Source organism: Myxocyprinus asiaticus, chromosome 18 (assembly GCF_019703515.2).
Source record: "Myxocyprinus asiaticus isolate MX2 ecotype Aquarium Trade chromosome 18, UBuf_Myxa_2, whole genome shotgun sequence".
Taxonomy (NCBI): domain Eukaryota; kingdom Metazoa; phylum Chordata; class Actinopteri; order Cypriniformes; family Catostomidae; genus Myxocyprinus; species Myxocyprinus asiaticus.
In genome coordinates, this window is record NC_059361.1 from 32,338,772 (window position 1) to 32,352,052 (window position 13,281).

Here is a 13,281-nt window from a genome sequence, read left to right on the forward strand (position 1 = left end):
TTGCAGAGTTCTTTGACTTTTACCGGAAATGGCACCTTTTGGTTGTAGACATCCAGGTGCCAGCCTTACATAGAACTGATTGCTGTCTGTCTCTCAGCTTGATTCTTTCACTTTCAATTTTTCTATCTCCTGTTTAGACAACTTGTAAGAGCATGTTTCCTTCCACCATTTCTTGCAACATTTGCAATACAGTTATGTAATACATGTGTGTGTGTGTGTGTGTGTGTGTGTGTGTGTGTGTGTGTGTGTGTGTTTCCGTGTACAGATGCCTCTGCAAGCATGTGTGATCTTGCATGTATCAGTTCTGCATTAAGACTTCACATCTAATACTTCAACCACGGCTGCATCCTCTAATGTGTGTTCAAAGCTTAATCGTGATTGAGTGTCATTGATACTTGGGAATTAAAAAAACAACCTTTTATATCACACACCTCTGCAACGCCTCTCTCCTGCACCAACCACTCCATTCATCCCAATCAGCTTCATTAGCTAAAGTGCTCAGAGTATGCCGAGATTCTGTGTGTGTGACTCTTTCCGGGTAGATGCTGTCTGAGTGACAGAAACAGCCTGCAGTTTTAAGACTGAGGGCTGTCTTTGAAAATACGATCAATCAGATGTAAATACAGCAAGCTTTATGTTACTTAGAACAGTCCAATACTCTTATAATTTATATTGAGGATTCCAGATGAGATCAACCTCTCTTAAGTGGATAAAGTGGTTGGATTCAGTCTGTGCGGTCATCTGTGGATGACAATAATTTGCATGACAAACATTTCAAATGGATATGCAAAATATTTAACAACAAGTGGATGATAAATAAGCTACTTAGTGGTTGGGACTGAGAAATCTCTCAATAATATGTAATAAGATAATGGGAGTGTGATCCTACACTGCATTATATTTTGTACAATGATTATTGATGACTCATTTAGTAATGGTCAATGTGTGTCTGAAAGTACTGAGCTACAGTTTTGGGAAACAATTGTCATCAAAAGTAAGCTAAATCTGACATAACCTCCATTTGGGGACATTTAGGGGCATTCCAATAAAGCAAATACATTTATTTTATGGCCTAGGGTTAAAGCTAATGTGTGTAATTTTTTCAGTGTTAAAATACTTTCTCTTATCTCAGTTAAATATGCAGAGAAAACTATACGTCAACTATTCATAGGTTGATTTCCCCGAAAAGTGTTTGCACTTTGGCTCAATGACACATTCAATATTGCTCTGTTTGTTTGAGTGGCCCTCCAGCCCATAGCAACATTGGCTCAACCAATGGCGTGAGTATGGACTATCTGTTTGTTTGGCCATTGGAAGAAAAAGGATGTATTATACTTATTATAATTAGCTTTATATAGAAACAGTAGACGTTTATGGGATATCCCCATTTAGATATAAACAGTATGTAAACTTTAAATCTAAAAAAGTGATCTCGCTCTTTTAATGATGATCTTATGCCAATGGACATCCTGTGATGTCATCATATAATTGCACTTCATAACAATGCTTTTTCACTTGAAGCAACCAACCGATAAGGATTTGATCATGTGTTAACTTGTGAGTATGTACATTAGATATGACTAGTCCTTAACAGAGTCTGATTATGATTAACACACAATTCACCCTCATATTCTTAATATAATTTTCCATAGTAGAGCCATAGTTTCAGGACACTGAGCAATTAATCTAAAAGAAAGCACTTTATTATTATTATTATTATTATTATTATTATTATTATTATTATTTCTCAGAGTAGGTTTATTTTTGAAAGTTCATTTCTCCATAGCCACATACTCTAGTCTTGGCAATAAATAAATAAATAAATAATTTCACAGATATTGCCCAGGAAAAAAGATACACTTAAATGATGAACACAAACTGAACTTTTGCTCAGCTTCGAATCATTTTTCTATAGCCAGTAATGCAACTGATAGTCTAATAGACTACACAGAATGCATTAAGCTTTCCTGTGTCATGTGGTACAGGACTAAGTACATTTAAAAAACACTGAAATGCTTGTACACTTTTAAAAGCATAGCTTAATTCAGTTACAGTGGTTGAGTAAAATGTACAAAGCATGAGTGAGTAAAATTATTTGAGAATTTCTAAAGTGAGTAGCCTTTACCTAAAAATATGTTTGTTTGTTTTTATGTTTGTTTTTTTAACAATTTTTATTGATTTCATTCATAAGACAAACAAACACATCATAAAATAGGGAATCAATTATATACAGTAAACCCCTCCCCCCAAACATGGGTTGTGTCCCCGTCTTCTGATTGGCATCGCCAGCAGTTGGGTGTGTCTTTAAGACCAAGCCTATACAATCTAGAGGGGGTCCAGCAGAATCGATGTAAATCTTAATTTACATCAGACGCACCCTTGCATCTTTAGATGTAGACTTGACGTTTTTTAGAATCCTAGCCCACATTCCCTCCCCTCCAGTACCAAGTTTAAATCTTTCTCCCATAATCTCTTGAGAGAAGTTGAAGCTCCGTCCCCAGACTCTGAATTAACAGGAGTAATACACTGATGCCTCATGACCTTTTCCAAAGGCAGTAATCACCACTTCTAGAGTATCTGCCACTTTAGGGGGGTGTGTGCTACTCCCAAAAATAGTAAAGAGCAGGTGGTGCAGTTGTAAATACCTAAAGAACTGAGATCTGGGAATCCTAAAATGTTGAACCATATTTTCAAAAGATCTCAACAATCCACTCTCAAACAGGTCACTGAGCGTATTAACCCACAGAATCCACTCTGACCAGCAGAAAGGGGACTTAATTATCCGTAATTTTGGGTTCATCCATATCCTCTAGGCAACATTTAAACAAATGTCAGAATTAAACACACTGGACACTTTTGTCCATACCGCGTGCAAATGCGAGATAACGGGGTGTGACTTCTCCGGTTAGTTTAATGGAAAGGCTTTGCAATGGCAAAATAGGGGCAAGAACTTCCTTTTCAATACAAAACCAGAGAGGGTGGAAGCGACCAATGAGCCAAATGTCTGAGACTGAATGCATAATAATAAAACAAAATCTTGGGTAGGCCTAGCCCACCTTTGTCAATCGGCCTATGTAACTTATTGAAATGTAACCTGGGAAGCTTACCATTCCAAATGAAGGACTTCGATATGCTATCAAATTGCTTGAAATAAGAGAGGGGGACATCTACAGGGAGTGACTGTAGCAGGTAGTTGAATTTTGTAATACAATTCATTTTAATAACATTAACCTTCACTATCATAGATACATTTAATGAAGCCCACCTGCCCACATCCCTCGAAATCCTTTTTTTTAGGGGGTCAAAATTAACTCTAACTAAATCAGACAAATTTGCTGGGAATAAAATGCCCAAATACTTATTGCCCTGTTTGAGCCACTGGAAGGCACCCGGCTGAAAAGCCGTTACTGGGCAGTACGCTGTCAGAGCCAAAGCTTTGGATTTATACCAAGTGAACTTAGAAAAGGAACTGATAATTCTGTGGAGGCAAGGCATAGATCTAGTGGGGTCAGAGACGAATAATAAAATATCATCTGTGTAAAGTAAAAGCTTATGTGCCATACCTCCCACCATCACCCCTGGAAAATCATCTTCCCTTCTTATCGCAGCTGCTAATGGTTCCAGGGCAAGACAGAACAATAATGGGGAAAGAGGGCAACCCTGCCGGGTGCCCCTGTCCAGAGTAAAATTATCTGAAATTAATCCATTTGTTTGTGCCACTGCTAAAGGGTGTCTATAAAGTAACTTAATCCATCCAATAAAAGTATTTCCAAACCCATACATTTCCAAAATCTTAAAAAGATAATCCCACTCTACCATATCAAATGCTTTTTCGGCATCAAGTGAGATGGCAGCGACGGAGTCTGATCATTCGCCACTGACCACATGATATTAATGAGATGCCTAATGTTATCAGAAGAGCTACGGCCCTGAATAAACCCCACCTGATCTATATGTATAAGAGATGTCATAACTTTACTTAATCGTTTAGCCAGAATTTTTGCCAACATTTTTACATCTAGCTGGATCAGGGAAATTGGACGGTAACTTTGTCCTTTTTAAGAATCAGACTGATCCGGGCTTGCATCATGGTTGGAGGAAGTTTTCCATTCTTTAATGATTCTGTATAAACATCTAATAAAAGTGGAGCCAATTCTGTAGCATAAGATCTAAAAAACTCAGCGGCAAAGCCGTCTGGCCCGGTAGCCTTGCCTGTAGGTAAGGACTTAATTACCTTGTCAAGCTCCTCCAAGGTTATCTCAGAATCAAGACAATTTTTTTGCTCAGTCATCAATTTTGGAAGTTCTAATGGTTCCACAAATTTTCTAATACCTTCATAAGTAGACGAAGAGGTGGAGCTATAAAGATCAATATAGAATTCTTTAAAAGCATTATTAATATCAATGGCCAAGGTAAAAATTTCAACACCAGCAGATTTCACTGAGGGAATGGTAGAAAAAGACTCTCTCTGCTTTATATATCTAGCCAAAAGCTTCCCTGCTTTGTCCCCTGACTCAAAGTATGACTGTCTTGCCCTGAATAACCAAAACTCCACTTTCTGCAACAAAATAGTATTATATCTGTATTTCAATCGGGTCAATTCTCTGAGGCCATCAGAAGACATTTGACGCTTCAGCTCTGCCTCAGCATTTTTAATATTCCCTTCTAACTCCACAAGTTCTCGTGCTTTAGATTTTTTGATAAATGAGGCATACTGTATGATCTGGCCCTAAGAACCACCTTAAGTGCCTCCCAAGCCACGCCCACAGAGGATACTGAAGACCAGTTGATCTCCATATAAATATTGATTTCAGTCTTTAATATTTGTTGGAAATCAGGATACATTAAAGTGCCAACTATATGATTTCTTTTTCTCTGTATGTGGCAACATCTCTAAGTTCACCAGGGCATGATCTGAGACTAAGATGTTTCCAATTGAGCAATCAACAACAGATGAAATGAGGGATTTAGATTTTTTTTTTTTTAAATCTATTCTATAATAAATCTTATGAACTGATGAAAAAAATGTATAGTCCCTCCCAGATGGGTTCAAAAGTTGCCAAATATCTGCAAGACCAAGATTTTTACACATCCTGTGAAGCGTCAGTGTTGCTCTAGGGGGCTTACACACTTTTGCTTCACTGTGATCAAGGACTGAATCCATCAATAGATTAAAGTCTCCTCCCAATATTATATCATGAGGGGTGCCAGCGGCTTGCAACATCCCCTCAAGATCTATAAAAAAAGCCCTGATCATCAGCATTAGGTGCATAAATATTAGCCAAAATCAATCTTTGCCCCTGAATTTCTGCTAAAACAATAATGACTCTTCCTAATTTATCTTTGATCTGTTTGAGAAATTTGAATTGTAGATGACCCCCCTACTCTTACTTGAGCCAGCAATAAAGAAAACATGTCCACCCCATAGCTTCCCAAATTTTTCAGCTTCCTGTGGGGAAAGATGTGTTTCTTGAAGAAAGACTATATCATATTTCTTACGCTTAAGAAAATAAATAACTTTCCTTCTTTTTATGGGGTGCCCAAACAAATTCACATTCCATGTGGAGAGAGACAATCTGTTCATATTAACATTTGACATATTGATATAATGAAAAAAATACATTGTGTGTCAAAAGCAAGATTATACAGGCCACATTCCCCATTAATGCAACAATCAAACCCCGAACTTTCCTCCTAACAAAACAAACAGAAAAAAGAAAAACGTGTGCATTAACCCTGTGCATGACAGCGCCAACCGGTGTCATTCCCTCTAAACTCAAAAGGTCCATGTATGCATACGAGAACCCCCGCGACAACTTTGCCATCGGATTGCTCAAGTCCGGTGCTTCTGCACAAATTTTGTGAGGCAAAATTTCATATCAGAAAATACTTTGTAAAACAGAACCCAGCCAACAGACAGAGTAAACACAAAGAACATGTAGATTCATTCACGGAACACGAAACAGACAATTGTTCAGTGAGCCGGCTGTTCTGAGTGCAGCAGATGACGTTATCATTCTAATGTCCCTTAAAAATACTCCACAAAACAAATTCCAGCCAACAGGAGGCGTAAGCACAAAGAACGATCAGATTCATCCACAGCTGACCCGAGGCAGTATTATTCAACAAAACAAACTCCAGCTGCTAGGCGGAGCCAGCACCTAAAGAAACAAAACAGGCATCCCGGTTCTTCGGATGATCAAGAATCAAATTCACTCGAAGGCCGTGTAAAAAAAAAAATACACCATGACTTATTCAGTCTGTCAAATTTATATAAGACATCCTTTATGTGAGCGTGTGGATATTTTTTGGTCATTAATAGTGTCCATTCTCAATCTGGCCGGGAACTTCAGTGTAAAAGCGATCTTCCGTCAATGCAAAAGTTTCTTGGAGTGTCATGCCACAAAACAAACTCCAGCCGCTAGGCGGAGCCAACGCAGAAAGAAACAAAAAAATCGGAGACAGTCGAGACACTGAACAGCGAGTCAGTCCACTCACATAAGAAACGCCCAATGGTTTACTCACCCATCGTTTGTATGAAGGCCAGTGCCTTTTTGGGGCATAAAAATACTTTGCTGCCATCCTTGGGGTCTATTCTCAGTTTGGCCGGAAACATCAGTGCAAAAGCGATCTTCCATTGATGTAAGAGTTTCTTACATTCCTTGAACCGATTGCGTTTCTCTCGTCGAATTCGCAAATTCCGGAAACAAGAAAATATTGTGATTCTTCCAAGAAAGCTTCCCTTTGCTCCTCGCCTGGCGCAACACGAGATCTTTATCGGATGATCTCAGAAATTTGGCCAGAATCGATCGGGGCCTGTCTCTCTCAGCAGATCTCCGAGCCGGGACTCTGTGAGCTCGCTCGATTTCCAGTTTATGGCCTGTTATGTCGAGCAGACTCGGGAAGAGCTCGTCCAGGAATTTCACCATATCTCTGCCCTCTTCACACTCAGGAATTCCAACAATTCGAATATTTTTCCTTCTATTCCTATTTTCAAGATCTTCCAGTTTTTCAAAAATAATTTCCAAATCTGTTTTGGACGCGGGCGGATTAGCGGATAATTCCCTTTCTGATGATTCCAGATAATCAAATCATTTCTCAACTTCTGACACTCTCGTGACCAACTCAGAGAATTTTGTTTCCATCACCGTAATCGATCGACGTATTACAGTGAGATCCTCCAAGTCAGCAACAACCTTCATCATGTCTCCAGAGTCTGAGGATTTTGACTTCTTTGCCATGTTTTCCTCAAAGAGCAAATACGTAACTGTGTGTATCGAATCTCACCGGTTATAACATGAAATTAATAAAACAAAACAGCAAAGTGCGCAGAGCTAGCCGCTCACACATCTGCTTCTTGCATGGTGTTACGTGACCACCCCTAAAAGCATTATTAATATCAATGGCCGAGGTAAATATTTCACCACCAGCAGATTTCACTGAGGGAATGGTAGAAAAATAATCTCTCTACTTTATATATCTAGCTAAAAGCTTCCCTGCTTTGTCTCCTGACTCAAAGTATGACTGTCCTGAGTTTCCGGGGACGCCATGCGAGAAGCAGACGTGTGAGACACGAGCTCTGTGAACTTTGCTAGTTTTTAAATTATTTTCATGTTATAATCTGGTGAGATTCGATACACCCAGTTACGTACTTGCTCTTTGAGGTAAACATGGCAAAGAAGTCAAAATCCTCGGACTCTGGAGACATTAAAAGACACTTACATGTTCAAGCTGAGGCCTCTGACGGGACTGCGAGACGGGGACTCGATTTGGACGGCACGTCGGTAGATGAAATTCAGTGTCAACTGTCCAACATGTCGGTGATGTTGACGAAGGTTGTTGCTGACTTGGAGGATCTTGCTGTAATACGTCGATCGATTACGGTGATGGAAACAAAATTCTCTGAGTTGTTTACAGGAGTGACAGAAGTTGAAAAATTAATCGATTATCTTGAGTCATCGGAAAGGGAATTATCCACTAATCCGCCCGCGTCCAAAACAGATTTGGAATTCATTTCGGAAAAACTGGAATATTTTGAAAATAGAAGCCGAAGAAATAACATACGAATTGTTGGAATTCCTGAGCATGAAGAGGGCAGAGATATGGTGGAATTCCTGGATGAGCTCTTCCCGAGTCTGCTCGACATAACAGGCAACAAGCTGGAAATCGAGCGAGCTCACAGAGTCCCTGCTCGGAGATCTGCTGAGGGAGACAGGCCCCGATCGATTTTGGCCAAATTTCTGAGATCATCCGATAAAGATCTCGTGTTGCGCCAGGCGAGGAGCAAAGGGAAGCTTTCTTGGAAGAACCATAATATTTTCTTGTTCACGGACTTTGCGAATTCGACAAGAGAGAAATGCGATCGGTTCAAGGAATGTAAGAAACTCTTACACCAGTGAAAGATCTCGTTTGCTCTGATGTTTCCAGCCAAACTGAGAATAGAAACGAAGAATGGTTGCAAAGTATTTACATGTCCAAAACAGGCACTCTCCTTCATAAGTACATTGGAGTAAGCTATTTGATGTTTCTTATATTAGTGGACTGACTCGTGGTTCCGTAACTCTATTATCTGAGGTGCCATTTTTGTTTCTTTTTGCGCTGGCTCAGCCTAGCGGCTGGAGTTTGTTTTGTGGCATGACTCCAAGAAACTTTTGCATTGACGGAAGATCTTTTTTACACTGAAGTTTCTGGCCAGATCGAGAATGGACACTTTGTATGATCGCAAAATATCTACATGCTCACATAAAGGACGTCTTTTATAAAGTTGATGGCTGAGTAAGTTATGGTGGTTTTTTTTTTGTTTGTTTTTTTTTTTTTTGTGGCCTCCGAGTTAGTTTGGCTCTTGATCATCCGAGGAACCTGGATGCCGGTTTTGTTTTTCGTGCTGGCTCCGCCTAGTGGATGGAGCTTGTTCTGTTGAATATCACTCCTTTGGAACAGCTGTGGATAAATCTGTTTGTTCTTTGTGCTTATTCCTCCTGCTGGCTGGAGTCTGTTTTGTTGAGTATTTTTATGGGACACTGGAATGATTATGTCATCCGCTGAACTCATAACAGCTGGCTCACTGAACAATTGCTTGTCTGTCCGAGGAAACTGAACGGCTTTATATCAGCTGGAGTTTATTTTGTGGAGGAACACACCTTCGAGACAGTTCTGTGAATGAGTCTACATGTTTTTTCTGTTATTCTGCCTGTTGGCTGGGGTCTGTTTTACAAAGTATTTTCTGTTATGTAATTTTGCCTTACGAAATTTGTATAGAAGTACCGGACTTGAGCAATCCGATGGCAAAGTTGTCGCGGGGGATCTCGTAGGCGTATATGGACTCTTTGAGTTTTAAGGGATTGACGCCGGTTGGCGCTGTCGTACGTGGGGTTAACGCGCACGTGTAGAGCCGAGGAGGGCAGAGCCGGGCTGGAATGATGCACGCCCAGTCCCCAATCAGCCTGATGGGGCGCGCGAGGGATAAAGGCGGCCGGGGATGATGGTTCGAGAGAGAGAATTACAGGCAGCTGTACTGTGTGTGTGGTTATGGTTGTGTGTTTTTGGTTAAGTTGTTCATTAAATTATTATTTAAGTTGTCAAGCTGGTTCTCGCCTCCTCCTTTTCCTCTAACCCCCCTTACACTGGTGCGTCATTCCAGCCCGGCCCCGCCCTCCTCGGCTCTACAGCACGTTTTTCTTTTTTCTGTTTGTTTTGTTCGGGGAGAAGTTCAGGGTTTGATTGTTGCATTAATGGGGAATGTGGTCTGTGTAATCTTGTTTTTGACACACAATTTATTTATTTTTATTATATCAATATGTCAAATGTTAATTTGAATAAGCTGTCTCTCTCCACATAGAATGTGAATGGGCTGGGGCACCCCATAAAAAGAACGAAGGTTGTTTATTTTCTTAAACGTAAGAAATATGATATAGTGTTTCTACAAGAAACACATCTTTCCCCACAGGAAGCTGAAAGATTTGGGAAGATATGGGGTGGACATGTTTTCTTTAGTGTTGGCTCAAGTAAGAGCAGGGGAGTCATTATATTGATTAATAAACATCTACAATTCAAATTTCTCAAACAGATTAAAGATAAATTAGGAAGATTAATTATTGTTTTAGCTGAAATTCAGGGGCAAAGGTTGATTTTGGCTAATATTTACGCACCTAACGCTGATGATCAGGGCTTTTTTGTAGATCTTGAAGGGATGTTGCAAGCTGCTGGCACCCCTCATGATATAATATTGGGAGGAGACTTTAATCTTTTGATGGACTCAGTCCTTGATCACAGTGAAGCAAAAGTGTGTAAGCCCCCTAGAGCAACACTGACGCTTCACAGGATGTGTAAAAATCTTGGTCTTGCAGAAATTTGGCAACATTTGAACCCATCTGGTAGGGACTATACATTTTTTTCATCAGTCCATAAGGTTTATTCTAGAATATATTTATTTTTGATATCTAAGTCCCTCATTTCATCTGTTGCAGATTGCTCAATTGGAAACATTTTAGTCTCGGATCACGCCCTGGTGAGTTTGGAGATGTTGCCACATACGGAGAAAAATAAATCATATAGTTGGCGCTTTAATGTATCCCTTTTGTAAAATCCTGATTTCCAACAAATGTTAAAGACCGAAATCAATGTTTATATGGAGACCAATTGGTCCTCAGTATCCTCTGTGGGCATGGCTTGGGAGGCACTTTAGGCAGTTCTTAAGGGTCGGATCATACAGTATGCCTCATTCACCAAAAAATCCAAAGCACGAGAACTTGTGGAGTTGGAAGAGAATATTAAAAGTGCAGAGGCAGAGCTGAAGCGCAGAATGTCATCTGATGCCTCAGAGAGTTGACTAGATTGAAATACAGATATAATGCTATTTTGCCGCGGAAAGTGGAGTTTTGGTTATTCAGGGCAAGACAGTCATACTTTGAGTCGTGGGACAAAGCAGGGAAGCTTTTGGCTAGATATATAAAGCAGAGAGAGTCTTTTTCTACTATTCCCTCAGTGAAATCTGCTGGTGGTGAAATATTTACCTCGGCCACTGATATTAATAATGCTTTTAAAGAATTCTATATTGATCTTTATAGTTCTACGTCTTCATCTACTGATGAAGATATTAGAAACTTTGTGGAACCATTAAAACTTCCTAAACTGATGACTGAGCAAAGAAATTGTCTTGATTCTGAGATAACCTTGGAGGAACTTGACAAGGTAATTAAGGCCTTACCTACAGGCAAAGCTCCGGGGCCAGATGGTTCTGCTGCTGAATTTTTTAGATCTTATGCTACAGAACTGGCTCCACTTTTGTTAGAAGTTTATACAGAATCATTAAAGAACGGAAAGCTTCCTCCAACCATGACACAAGCCCGGATCAGTCTGATTCTTAAAAAGGACAAAGATCCGTATGTGTGTAAATGTTACCGACCAATTTCTCTGATCCAGCTAGATGTAAAAATTTTGTCCAAAATTTTGGCTAATCGTTTAAGTAAGGTTATGACATCTCTTATACATATAGATCAGGTGGGGTTTATTCGGGGCCACAGCTCTTCTGATAACATCAGGCGTTTCATTAATATCATGTGGTCAGTAGTGAATGATCAGTCTCCGGTCACTGCCATTTCACTTGATGCCGAAAAGGCATTTGATATGGTAGAATGGGATTATCTATTTAAGATTTTAGAAATGTATGGGTTCGGGAGTACATTCATTGGTTGATTTAAGTTACTTTATAGACACCCTGTTGCAGCAGTACAAACAAATGGACTAATTTCAGATTATTTTACTCTGGATAGGGGCACACGGCAGGGTTGCCCTCTTTCCCCATTATTGTTCTGTCTTACCCTGGAACCATTAGCAGCTGCGATAAGAAAGGAGGAGGATTTTCCAGGGGTGGAGGCGGGAGGTATGGCGCATTAGCTTCTGCTTTACGCAGATGATATTTTCTTATTCATCTCCGACCCCACTAGATCTATGCCTGCCCTCCACAGAATTATTCATTCCTTTTCCAAGTTCTCAGGATACAAAGTCAATTGTTCTAAATCCGAAGCTTTGTCTCTGACAGCATACTGCCCAGTAACGGCTTTCCAGCCGGGCGCCTTTCAGTGGCCCAAACAGGGCATTAAGTATTTGGGTATTTTATTCCCAGCAAATTTGTCTGATTTAGTTAGAGTTAATTTTGACCCTTTAATAAAAAGGTTTTCGAGCGATGTGGACAGATGGGCTTCATTACATTTATCGATGATTGGGAAGATTAATGTTATTAAAATGAATTGTATTCCAAAATTCAAATACTTGCTACAGTCTCTCCCTGTAGATGTCCCCCTATCTTATTTTAAGCAATTTGATAGCATAGCGAAGTCCTTCATTTGGAATGGTAAACATCCCTGACTACATTCCAACAAATTACATAGGCCGATTGACAAAGGTGGGTTAGGCTTACCCAAGATTTTGTTTTATTATTATGCATTCGGTCTCAGGCATTTGGCTCATTGGTCGCTTCCACCTGAAAGAGCCCCTCCCTGGTTTTCTATTGAACAGGAAGTCCTTGCCCCTATTTCACCATTGCAAAGTCTTTCTATTAAACTAACCGGAGAAGTTAAGTCACACCCCGTTATTTCACATTTGCACATGATATGGACAAGAGTGGCCAGAGTATTTAATTTGGACGTTTATTTAAATGTTGCCTCATGCATATGGCTGAACCCAAAATTATGTATCAATAAGTCCCCTTTCTGTTGGTCAGAGTGGATTGTGAGAGGGGTTGTTACACTCGGCGACCTGTATGAGAGTGGAGTGTTGAGATCTTTTGAGAATCTGGGTCATCATTTTGGGATTCCCAGATCTCAGTTTTATAGGTATTTACAGCTGCGCCACATGCTCTGTACTATTTTTGGGAGTAGCACACACCCCCCTAAAGCGGCAGATGCTTTGGGAGAGGTGATTACTGCTTTTGGAAACGGTCATGAGGCATCAGTGTATTACTCCCTGCTGGTTCGGTGTCTGGGGGATGGAGCTTTAGCTTCTATCAAGAGATTATGGGAAAAAGATTTGAATATGGTATTGGAGGAAAAAGTGTGGACTAGGATTCTAAAAAATGTCAAGTCTGCATCTAGAGATGCAAGGGTTCGCCTTATGCAATTTAAGATTCTACATAGATTTTACTGGACCCCCTCTAGATTATATAGGCTTGGTCTTAAAGACACACCCAAATGCTGGCATTATCAATCAGAAGTTGGAGACACAACTCATGCCTTTTGGGGGTGTGTTAAGATTCAAGATTTGTGGATGAAGGTGCAGAGCTAT